Here is a 13,876-nt window from a genome sequence, read left to right on the forward strand (position 1 = left end):
CTTACTAGAATATATGTTTAGTATTAAAGGTGCAAAATATTTGACATAAGAAATAAAAAAATACTCTGAATGGGATTTTTTTAACACGTTCGCGGACAGTATCATGGTAATCTCTGTTCAAGAATGACACAAAAAAAATTCTTACAAATAGACTTGACGTTTGAAAGACTACGACAGAAACGTCTTATCACGTTATCGTTAACAAAACAATACGTATGTTTTGTCATTAAAACTACAACTTTTAATATGTTAATGCAGGGACTACTTAATGCAGGGATGCGGGTAGTTAGAGGGACGTATTGACACGTTGCTCGTGTGTGTAACGTTGCCACAAAGTACTAACTGTCCATCTTTTTGACATACGCAAATACTTGTTCAATATGACAATAAAGTTTAGAGTATTTGATATCTTGTGACACAAGGTTGTGACATATTAGAATTTATACTTTAAAGTTCATTAGAAATGAACGTTCCATCTGGCGTACAAGTTCGTATATTTTCTAACGTCACGGTACGTTGTGCCATAAAATAATCTTACATTCTGACGTACTACCACGTACTGTCCGCGAAACTGTTCATTATACTACTTAATCACATTATCTAGTTATTATGCAGCATTTTATCCTGTCAATTGAATTTCTAAATTAATAAAAGATCCGCATGAAAAGTGACGGATACAGATATTATTTTATTTATTTATTTTATATTTTATTGTACACCACAAATATATTACAAACAAAGCATAAAGATAGTTACAGACAGTGAAGTTCAATGGGCGAACTTATGGCTAATTAGCCATTTCTTCCAGACAACCCATACGGATACGGATCTCATTTTTTCCCGCGGATATCCGCGGAATCGGATACGGATATCCGGAACATCATTATTTTGAACTATCTTTATTATTGAAGTCCGATTAGCGTCCGCAGTGATATATATATGTACGCCCCGACTCGGGGCGGGAATCGAACCCACAACCCTCGAAGCAGAAAGCAGGGGCTATGTCTACGGGCATGGGGCATGCGCCTACGGGCTAGTCAAAGTAACCTCCTCCTTTTTTGAAGTCGGTTCGCTTCAGCCTGTAATATCTTACTGCTGGGCATAGGTCTCATTCCCCGTGTAGGAGGAGAATCGGAGCTTAATCCACCACGCTGCTCCCTCTAATGCAAGTTGGCGGATAGATTCCCTACTATAAGTAACGATCGCAATGAGGTGTACATGATAACAACCAGGACCGATGACTTAACGTGCTCTACGATATACGGTGGGGAGACCCACGAGGCCTGCACAAACACCCAGACCACGGCAAACATCTGTATAGCCAATACAAATTATTTATCATATGTGTGACTGTTGTGCCAATCCGCCGACGCGTCGTTTGTCGATAATACAAAGGTGTAGTTAATTGAAAATTACAACATGTGTCGCAAGCCAACGCTTGGGCCACTCGTGCCTCTCTATCGCTTGTTCCACGCTCAGGCCCAGGCGCAACGTGACACTTTTTCATGCATGCAGCCGGTGTTCATCAATATATAAGACATTATCACTTAAAAAAATTACATTCTCCAAAGCAACGAAAAAATAATTAACATCTAAACATTAGGTACCTACCTACATTACAAACTAAGGTAATGTTAAATGTACCTAGTGTTATCTAGTAATCTGTTGTACCCTGTTTCGTAGCCTGATTTTTAACTTCGTATGCTGCAGTGTAATACATTGTCATACCTACGTGTAAACGACAACCGTCAAAATTCTATGTAGTAATGTTGCTACAACTAATTTAAACAACTTTGTAAGTACCTTTTTATCTATTATATAGTTTACAAAGTGTATTTTTAATAAATTTATAAAAGTTACATTTTTAATATTCACCCTAAGCATATTACTTGCAAGATAGTAGGCAGAAACGATCGTCCCATTAATTTTTCTCGGAAAGCAGAAAGAAAATCCCCATGTTCAGAACCTCTTGGCCTCACTCGTTATATTGCAATTTCTAAATCTACGGATCTTGTAAGCTTATGTGTTGCCTTACCAACTTGCATCTAAAACAAAATGCAACGTTTCGTAAGTGATATATGGTAATAGAGATTTATGGCTTTATTTTGAGATGGAAATTATTTCTATCGGTTTATTCTAAGTTAACGGTGTATTTTTAATTCGTACAAATAGTTATTAACATTGATTAAAAGCAAAGCATGACGCTACTCAGAAAAATATAAACTGATTAATTCATGTGCATAAGTACTTGAATATTTGCTTAAAGCAGTATGTACAACTATTTAGAAAAAACGTTATGTATTGTTTTAGTTTTGACGGTACTTGGTTACTTATTTGAAATGAAAAAAAAAATATTAAAAATAAAATTGGCGTAAAATAAAAAGTTATCTATAAATTTTACAGGTTTTTATATGGTGTGTTGTTGCTGCTAATATGCACGATCAGGAAGGCCGTACGTTATCTTGAAATTATAACAAGGCTACTTGTTACATTACATACATTCAATTAATCTAAGTAAGTCATTTTACTTGTAAGAGTTTATTATCATATATCTACTTATTACGTATTACTTGCAGTAAAACTGAAACCAAATGTCGACTCAGTACTAGAAACAAATGGAACTCCGTTACTACAAATAGGGAACTTTAAAGGTAAGATATACACTATTATCTTACATCAGATCCAACTGAATTTTAATAACCTATTCAACCATTGATTTTCATTAGAATTGACGTCTTGTAATCCGTGACCTTGGTTTAAGGTGTCTTTATGTGAAATATTAGTACATACATAGACATTAAATTTTAAATATAATCGATAAAAATTAGAAATGAATTAGAATATTATATGTTACTGATTGCTTCAGCCTTTAACATCCTACTGCTGGGCATAGTCCATTATAGCTTAATCCACATACACAGGCGGCTGTATTACCTACTATGAGTAACGACAGCTATCAGGTGTTTATGATAGCAATCAGGACCGACAGCTTAACGTGCTCTCCGACGCATGGTGGAAAAGCCCACAAAGTATACACCCAGACTAGAAATAGACAATTGTACGTATACAAATTTCCACACTAAGAGGGAATCAAACCCGCGAGCGTCGTTGTTTAGGTGCCTACACAGCAAACACACCAACCACTACACCATCTACACACCTTATAAAAATGCTGCACTCACATCTCATTTAGCCTATAAGATCCTACTGCTAGGCCTATACCTTTCCTCTTTCTCAATGATAAAACTCTCTCAAAAAAATGATTGGAGCTTAATCCACCACGCTGCTATACTGCGGGTTGGCAGATCTGTTGCTTACTATAAGTAACGATCACTATCAAGTATTTATGAAAACGACCGACGGCTTATCTTGCTCTCCGAGGCACGGTGGGGAGACCCACAAAGACAGATATACTAAGCGAAAAAGAATTTGTAAAAAAATAATATATTTATATTAACTGAGGTAGGGCACAGCAGGAATTCCCTACTCAAAATATGGAGCAGCCCGACTGGGGAAGTACCTCGACCTTACAGAAGATCACAGCTAAATAATACTGTTTTCAAACAGTATTGTGTTCCTGTTGGTGAGTAAGGTGACCAGAGCTCGGGGGGGGGGATTGGGGATTGCGTCGGCAACGCGCTTGCGATGCTTCTAGTGTTGCAGGCGTCTATAAGCTACGGTAATCGCTTACCATCAGGTGAGCCGTACGCTTGTTTACCGACCTAGTGAAATAATAAAAAAAAATCCATCCCGAACGGTTATCGAACCCGCAAACTGTCGGTGTTTTATGTGACTACTCGCACCATTACACCAGAGCGGTTGTTATTAAAAACACGGACTTAAAAATATTTTTTCCATTCTATAGTAGTATTTTTATACCAAAAGCATTGAAGTTTTGTAGTTGACCTTTTCTTGCTATTTAAGAACAATTTGTAAAAAAAAAACTAAAAGTTACCAAATAAATATCGAGAAGAATAAGAAAATATCGAGAAGTCAGAACGTTCATGTTATCTTATAGTAAAAGTAGAGACCAAAATACTATCGATTTATAATACACTGTACCTATTAATAGTAAATATTTTCGTATGTTCTATATTCCAATTGTGCAAACTGCTACTGCAACTGAACAATTTACATGTTGATAATTGTTCACAAGAATAAAATAAAATGTATTTGTAGGTTCGGGAATATCAAACTTAAATGAAAGAAGAATGTCTAGGCGATCCGTAGGAGCTGACTCATCAAGTAAAAGTGAAGAAAACGCTGACGATAAAGAAGAAAAAAACGACACTAGCAAACAAAATAGACAGAGTGATTCGTCTGATGATGCCGATAGTTCAGGTATATTATTTTTTATGACCAAAAAAGCGCCAGCAATATAACACCACGCAAATTACTCTATTTATCTACCATCATATTGCTCAAATTAATTTCTTTCAATCGTTCTACTTTGATTTCGATTGTCAAAAAAATAAATTTCAGATTAATGTTACTATATTTTACTCAAATTATGTTGCAGATTCTGATGGAAATCGAGGTATAAGCACAAAAGGTCTTGTTCCAGAAGATTTTGAACCTGAACGTAAGTATTTAAATGCTTATTGAACAATAAAATAGGAATAAAGATTTTAACAAGACTGATAATTACTATTACAGGAAACCCCAAAATCCACGAAAGAGAAAGCAAGGATTCTGGATCGGAATAAATAAGTTATCTTGTGATGCAGTTATTTATTTTACTCCTTATTTCGTATTCCTTACAAGAATGAAAAAAATGTAGTAAGTACCTATATATTCCTATATATATATATATATATATATATATATATATATATATATATATATATATATATATATATATATATATATATATACTTTACCTCTTATATATATATATATATATATATATATATATATATATATATATATATATATATAAGAGGTAAAGTTTCTAACTTTGTTTGTTTGTAGGGGGTAATCTTCGCAAATACTGATCCGATCACGAAAATTCTTTCACTAACAGAAAGCTACGCTATTCAAAAGTAACATTGGCTATACTTTATTGTGATTGAAAAAAGATTCAGTTTAAAATCTTACATATAAAATGCTAGTGTCACAATGTTAGTTACAATACTCCTACGAAACGGCTGGACTAATTTTGATGAAATTTTGTGTGCATATCGTGTAAATCTGAGAATCGGCCAACATCTATTTTTCATACAGCTCAGTTATAAGGGGGGGGGGATGAGAATACATCACATCACCACATCAGCCTATAACAGTCTACTAATGGACATAGGCCTCCACAAGTTCGAGCCAAAAATGGTGTGAATTCATGTGTTTTGCCCATAGTTACTACGCGTGGCAGGCGGGTTGGTGACTAAAGGGCTGGCCTTGTCGCACCGAAGACGCTGCTGCCCGTCTTCGGCCTGTGTATTTCAAAGCCAAAGTTAGATAGTTATCCCGCCATCGGTCGGCTTTTTAAGTTCCAAGGTGGTAATGCAACAGTGTTATCCCTTAGTCGCCTCTTAAGACACCCACGGGAAGAGAAGGGGTGGCTGTATTCTTTAATGCCGTAACCACACAGCAGGGAGAGAATTAAGGAGGGTTAATAACATATATGGCGAAACAACATATGCGAGGTCAGCTAGTGTAGTAGTAGTCTATACATTAATACGTGAAGAAAAAACTTTATACCCCTTGTTACGAAAATTGCGCGGACTAAGGAGTATGAAATTTCGCACACTTATAGTTTATATAGAGCAGGAGTGCAGAAGGATATATTTTTTTTACTATGCATAAAAACACATTAAATCAATAAACAAACATTACACACACTACCGTGTACTTGACACACACGCGTACTCTTCTGTTTATTATTATAGAAGTTATAGTCTTTGACAACAGAACCTTAATAATGTTACGGCGCGGTTAAATTATAAATAGATAAATATAAATAATAACTATATACTAACACTATATTTACATTTAGTAAATGTGTATTGTAAGTAGAACATAAGTGTACATATATGGTAACTAGGAAATAAGTGTCATCATCATCATTGGGCTTAGTCCGTCTATTACAGACGATTTAGACAGTGTCAGACAAACACTGTGTCGCCTAAGACACTCTTCAGGAAAACGCAGAGTTGCCTAAGCTCTGTGCCACCCTCTCGACCTCACTGGCTAGGCCCACAGGCACGACGAGTCGATACGTGTGGAGCCAGTTCGGCTGCAGAAGTCTTTCGCATTTTAGAGCTATGCCACGAATGCTTGACGGAGACCCCATTCCGGGTTTCAAATGAAATTCACCTTCTCCAGGACCCTGAGATTTTGAGCAAGGTTTATCCCTCGGTCACCTTTTACGACTTTATGTGCAGAAATTACGAATGAACGATGTGTGTACTTTTCCATCAAACAGTGTTTTTTTTAAGGAAAAAAAACCGTCAGCGTCGGACCACGTCCTAGTTTTACTAGGCAGTCACAGGACTGTCGGTTTGTAGTTATAATGAAAAATCGCCTGTGGTATTATAAGAATGCATGCATGATTAACATAAGGCATGGGCATTGTGAGCCCGTGGATATAAATGCCCATGGATATATGGCGCGGCACCTCTGAGCTTAATAAGGCATTTAGGATATAACAACCAAGCGTATTCGTAATAGGTTGTGAAAGAACCATTACCTGTGCTTAGACGTCTATAAGTTACGGTAATCGCTTACCATTAGGTGAACCGTACACTTGTTTGCCGACTATATATAATACATGCCGATTTAAAAAGAAGCTCATAAGTCGCTGCAACACCAGAAGCATCGCAAAAGTGTTTCTGACCCTACCCCCACCCCCCAGGAGCTCTGGCCACTTTACTCGCCACAGGAATACAACACTGCTTGAAAGCAGTATTATTTAGATCTGATCTTCTGTAAAGTACTTCTCAAGCGGGATGCTCCAGATTTCGAGCACGATATTTCTTGCTGTGCCCTACCTTAGTTTAAACCACACCTGATATACTCGTACATAGAGCCGCCGATTGCACTCTTAATAGTGCTTGACAAGTAGGTAACAGAAAACAAACAGGTATATTTAAGATGTAAACACTATAAGTTCTGACGTAATTCTAAGTAGTACATTGTAAAAATGATTTGAGATTGTGAGATACATGGGTTACTTATTACGGGTGTGTAATTGAAAGATAAGACAACTATATATAATAAATAAAAAATACATTTAGATAATAATTGTCTGCTACTAAATCATAAAAAGGAAAAGATTACCTGGTGAAAATTATGATGTGCCTTTCTTCTAAAAGCAAAAAAAACGTTTTAACCACAAAATTGAGGGGAAGATTCAGAGTACGAATTAATTTAGGCACCGATGCGCACCTCAAGCAGCGACGCCGGCTCGAAACTTATAATTGAATCTCCAATCCTTAATTGAATAGTAACAGTCAAAGTCCAAATGAATACGGAACTCATCTATTCTTGAACGATAACACTAAAAGATTTCAGTAAATTATTTTAATCCCTTCTTTTTTAATACAAAAAATTGAATAAAAAAATATTTGTCAAACATATAATATAATTTTTTTTTAAGTCTATACTAATATTATAAATATTATAAGAGTTTGTTTGTTTGGTTGCTTGAACGCTCTAATCTCAGGAACTACTGGTCCGATTTGAAAAATTCTTTCAGTGTTAGATAGCCCATTTATCGAGGAAGGCTATAAGATTTATATCATCACGCTCATCAAGACTCATTACTAATAATAGCGTGACCCTTTTACCCTTTGAGTACGAAACCCTAAAAACGAGTGTGGTTTAGACCACACGACTGAAGTATAACTTCTTTAGTTGCCCCTACAGTAGTATACGAAACTTAACTCTCTCCCTTTCTATCTTCACTAACTTATATATCCCTCTCAACTTCCGTTCACCTCACTCAATCCCACTTTTCGTAACGATCTCGTCACGCATTCTCCAGCTTCAGTTATACTGCAAAAAGAAATAACACAACAAAAATTGACTACGGGTTTATATATTTAATTAATTTGTACCCTGCGCGCGTTGCTACGCTTTTTTTTTTGGTCGTATCAACTCAGAAACCTTTTTGGGCTCATGAACAACACTTTGCTGAAGATCGACGTAACTGAATATACGACAGTAATTTGTTTCATGATCAAATGCATAGTTTAACGACGTAATTGAATTTACGACAATAGTTTATAGTTCATACAGAGTGAAGGAAATAACATATTCGGCATATTTACACGGTTTTATTTAGCTCACCCCGTTTGTTTTATTTTTTATTCTTGGGTCAAATTTAGTAATTCAAATTTCACCCTCTTCCTGTCAACCGATTAATCTGAAATTTTGTATACACTTTGGATTTTGGTGACAATACAATTATGTTTATTCATTATCATTATAAATTCAAGATGGCCGCCGCTACAAAATGGCGGATAATTTATGTTTTATTAATCCCATCAATATGGGTATCAAATGAAAGGGCTCAACAAGCAGAATACAATATACTATAAAAAATTGAAATCCAAGATGGCGGCCGCTACAAAATGGCGAATAACGTAGGTTTTATCAATCCCATCAATATGTGTATCAAATGAAAGGGCTCAACAAGCAGAATACAATATACTATAAAAAATTGAAATACAAGATGGCGGCCGCTACAAAATGGCGGATAACGTAGGTTTTATCGATCCCATCAATATGGGTATCAAATGAAAGTGCTCAACAAGTAGAATACAATTTACTATGCAAAATTGAAATCTAAGCTGGCCGCCGCTACCAAATGTCTGATAACAATTTTTTAATCAATCCCACCAATATGGGTATCAAATAAAAGGGCTTGACAAGAAGAATACAGTGCACTATACAACCTCAATATTTAAGATGGGCCTTGCAATAATGAAGCACTAAATGAATTAAACAGAATGCGAAATAAAAACTAAAAACTAGAAAATAAAAATAGGTAAAAAAACTTTTTAAGTTAAACGGTTTTATGTTAAACATACATTGCAATGTTTAAGATAAATGTACTAAAAACCAAAAAATAATAAAATAGATACAGTCGTGGGAATTATAAACATATGCATAGACTAGACTAAAATAAAACCGTGGGGCACGTCAATTGTCTACAAATTATCGACTTAATGTGCGATAGAAGAATCGTTTAATTCGTCGTTAAAATAGGCAGTTGGCCCGCAGACGGTGAGGAAATTACTTACTATTTTCTTGCTCATGGAAATTCCAATAGTTATACACTCCATGTAAATAAAAGAGATGTTTCAACTAGTTTATCGTTGGACATTCACACTGCTGGCTGGCGAGGAATCGTTTCACTGCTCGTAGTTTGTCTTTAATCGACAAAACATATGATAAAAGTACTACTCGCTCACCACTATGAAACCCTAAAACTCGCTTATAATCGAGCTTGCTAGCTTGTTTCCACATTCTAGCCCTACTTATCACACGTCCATCGTTGTCGGTTGAACAACTGCCTAATTATAGTGTAACATTACAAAACAAACATTTTAATCAACGATTGTAGACAATTGACGTGCCCCACGGTTTTATTTTAGTCTAGTCTATGCATATGTTTATAATTCCCACGACTGTATCTATTTTATTATTTTTTGGTTTTTAGTACATTTATCTTAAACATTGCAATGTATATTTAACATAAAACCGTTTAACTTAAAAAGTTTTTTTACCTATTTTTATTTTCTTTACTTTTAATATGTCATGTTCGCAGTTGTATGTTAAAAAACAGTAGACGTTTTACATTAAGAATTAAAGAATGTTTTACATGATGGTTTAAATTATATTTTTGTTAGGTGAATGCTGAGCCTTAAGGACTCAAGTACAATGGAGCGAAATCATGGTCTTTAAGACGGGTGCAAAAGGCTATAAAACCATACCTGAGATATCGCACTGCGGATCATCGCTTTTTTTTTTTATTACGATATGGGCTTACTCTTGACCTCAGTCTAGCTCTAGAGCACAGACGAGGTCGAAGATGGAGCGAGTTCGCCCAGAAGAAGCCTGTTCACTCGCGCTTTAAATATGTTCGGGTTATATGAACTCGGAAATACAGACGCCGGCAGGGAATTCCATTCCTTGGCTGTGCGCATTAAAAAAGATGATTCGAAGCGCTTTGTACGTATGAAAGGTATATCAATCAGGTAGGGATGAAAGCTTGCGGTACGTCTGAAAGTCCGATGGAAGAAAGGAGATGGGGGTATGAGCTCGTGCAGCTCCAGGGCACACTCTCCAAAGTACAACCTGTAAAAGACCGTTAGACTGGCAACCTTTCTTCGGTGAGCCAGAGTATGAAGAGATTTCACCAAACTGGCATTACCGATAAGCCGCTTGGCTCTGCGTTCCACTGAGTCCAGTGTGGCGAGTTGATATTTAGCTGAGCCATCCCACAAGTGACTACAATATTCCATGCACGATCGGATTTGAGCTTTGTATAGCGTAAGAAGCTGTTTAGGCGTGAAATATCGCTTAACCTTATTTAAGATGCCAAGCTTTCTGGCTGCAGTTTGCGCTTTGGACTCAATGTAATTGCCAAAGTTGAGGTTAGAATTCAACTCTATGCCAAGGAGGTCGAGGGTATCGGACACAGGGACAGGTGTACCACGGAAAGTTTTTTTTTTTTTTTTTATATGTCACTAGGTCGGCAAACAAGCTTACGGCTCACCTGATGGTAAGCGATTACCGTAGCCTATAGACACCTGCAACACCAGAAGCATCGCAAGCGCGTTGCCGACCCAATCCCCAATCCCCCCAGGAGCTCTGGTCACCTTACTCACCAACAGGAACACAATACTGCTTGAAAACAGTATTATTTTGCTGTGATCTTCTGTAAGGTCGAGGTACTACCCCAGTCGGGCTGCTCCGTATTTTGAGCAGGAAATTCCTGCTGTGCCCTACCTCAGTTAAAAGTCCTCAGTTAAAGTAGGAGTCAAGTTGAAAGGACTCCGTTTGGTGGAGAATAAACAGGCCTGCGTTTTGGCGGCGTTGAACGTGACCAGGTTGCAATCACCCCATTGGGATACTTGCCCCAGTATTGAATTTTTTCGTTCCACCATGGCCTCTCTCTGAGAACGTATTACGTCCCTGCTGTCCTTTGCGCTGGACAAATATCTCTCAACAATCGTACTGTCATCTGCGTTTCCAACAATGCCTGGTCGTAGCATGTCGTTAATATGGAGCAGGAAAAGAGTTGCAGAGAGAACAGAACCTTGAGGGACGCCGGCGTTTATATCCATCAGGTCAGAGGAACAGCCGTCCACGACCACTCTGATCGACCGTTCACTCAAAAAGTCTGAAATCCAACTACCAACTACTTATAGTGAACAGCCTTAAATCATTCATCATTGGATAACCGAGAACTTAAGAGATAATAAGGATATAGCGAATGTCGCTGTTAATTCGCTGCAACATGCTGGCTCGTAAATTAGCACATTGAAGAGAGGATGTCAAAATAACTATTTTTAAAGCCTTTTACCAATTATTTTATACTTGTAGTCTGTGGACCAGCTATAGCTTGCATGCTTACAGTGACGTCCGCGTATAATGCATTCAGGATACTGTTGGGGCTGCCGTGGCGATATAGAGCCGCGGTCAGCGCGTCGATCACTTTAAAGTATCATGCGAAAAAGGTGCGCGTCATTACTTATTTCCGCGTCAGCCTGACCTGACCTGTATATAAGACAGTGATTCTAACCATAGACGAAATAATTGTGTTTGCTCGCAAACGAAAAAAAAACCGACTTCAATTACATCGACGAGTAGTACAACGTAGATCGACAAAAAAATAATCAAGTAACTACGCGTTATCAAAGATTACTCAAAAAGTAGTTATCAGTTCTCAATAAAATTTATATGTGACCACATGACAAACATCAGCTTTCGATTACATTAAAAATTATTAAAATCGGTACACCCAGTAAAAAGTTATTGCGGATTTTCAAGAGTTTCCCTCGATTTCTCTGGGATCCCATCATCAGATCCTAGTTTCCTTATCATGGTACTAAACTTGGGATATCTCCTTTCCAACAAAAAAGGATAATCAAAATCGGTACATCCAGTAGAAAGTTATGTGGTATAATACAACGTAGGTCGACGAAAAAAGCGTCAAGTAAAAACGCATTATTAGATATAGCTCGAAAAGTAGTTGTTAGATCTCAAATAAATTTAAATGGGACCAATTGACACACACCACCTTTCGATTAAAAGAAAATTTGTCGAAATCACTCCACCCAGTCAAAAGTTCTGATATAACATACATTAAAAAAAAATACAGTCGAATTGAGAACCTCCTCCTTTTTTGGAAGTCGGTTAAAAACAACACTTTATCTTCAATTTGTATTCTCTTGTATCCGAACTATGAAGAAATTGCATCCTTCGTACCTACTGCATACGTCGCATGGACTTCAGCAAATACTTCAGCCTCTAAATCCCAGGGAGGAATATCATTAATACTCAAACACATTTAGTTTAAAAAAAAAAGTATCTAGTGCTTAAATAAATCAACTAGCCTAGTGCGGAGTGCTGACTAGCCATTAGTCTTGGACAGCACATGTACGATGTACTAAAAGGTTACGTTACTTAGTAAGGTACGAAATGTAATAGTATCAAACGTTAATCGCCGCTATTCGGATCTAATCGGACTAATCGTACTACTTCTTCTCACGGTGCCTCTTCTCTACGAAGGTTGGCGACCATCATAGCTATCTTAATCTTCGAAGCTGCAGCACGGAAGAGAGAGCGAGTACTTAGCTTAGGATGTTTTCTTTCTGCCAGGTCGGCGTTTCCCTCAATTTTTCCTTCAATAACAAGCTGAAGAATCCGATATCTGTGTCCTCTCATTATGTGACCAAAATACTGCAGCTTCCTCTCCTTCACCTTTCCATATTTTTATTCATTCGACGCAGAACCCAAACATTTGTTATTTTCATAGTCCAGGATATTCGGAGCATACGACTGTATATCCACATTTCAAAAGCTTCCAGTTTTGAACATAATGTAGAGGTTAAGGTTCAACTTTCAACCCCATGAAGTAGGACACTGAATACATAACAGCGCTCGAGTCTCATGCGGAGTTTTAGCTTAAAACGTTTATAGCACAAAATCTTTTTCAGCTTCATAAAAGCACTACGGGCTTATTCTATACGGACTCGAATTTCCTGTTCGCTACTCCATTGTTCATTTATGTAGCTACCTAGGTATTTAAATTTGTCTACGCGTTCAATTAGGTTATCTTCCAAGTGTAGATGTTCATTAATCACTGGGGTTTTGGATACTATCATAAAATTACTGTTACTAATCGTACACTGTGACAGTACTATCAACTATATAATCTATGTTATTTGAACTACGTTCACCGGGGTCCGACGAGTTTGTATTGTACGTCTATGGGTCCGAGTCACACTGTCCTGTATTGGTACGACGTTCGGCTATACAACAGAACGGTACGAACGAACGGTTAATGTTGAATGTGTTTAGACCGTACGAGTTACATCGCGTCGCGCATTCTATTCATTTCGCGTTTTAATGTCCCCTTTTTAATCAAAGTTTTATGAACATAACGTAAACTAATGCTTTTTACGTAAAAGTATTTTTTTTTTGTTATAGTTTTTATTTAGCTTAAGTAAGTAAAAATTGAGAATTTTAGTGATTTAAAAAAAACCTTTTAAATACACTTTTAAGTAAAAGGAATTTGTTTACGTTATATTTATGGAAATCCAATAATTTGTATAATTAGTTTTATTATTTCACAATCGTATCTTTAGTGCTAGAAGGCTAAAAAAATATATCAGTGATGAAAAAAAAAAGTATTTCTACCTGTACA

Source organism: Melitaea cinxia, chromosome 11, assembly GCF_905220565.1.
Source record: "Melitaea cinxia chromosome 11, ilMelCinx1.1, whole genome shotgun sequence".
Taxonomy (NCBI): Eukaryota; Metazoa; Arthropoda; class Insecta; order Lepidoptera; family Nymphalidae; genus Melitaea; species Melitaea cinxia.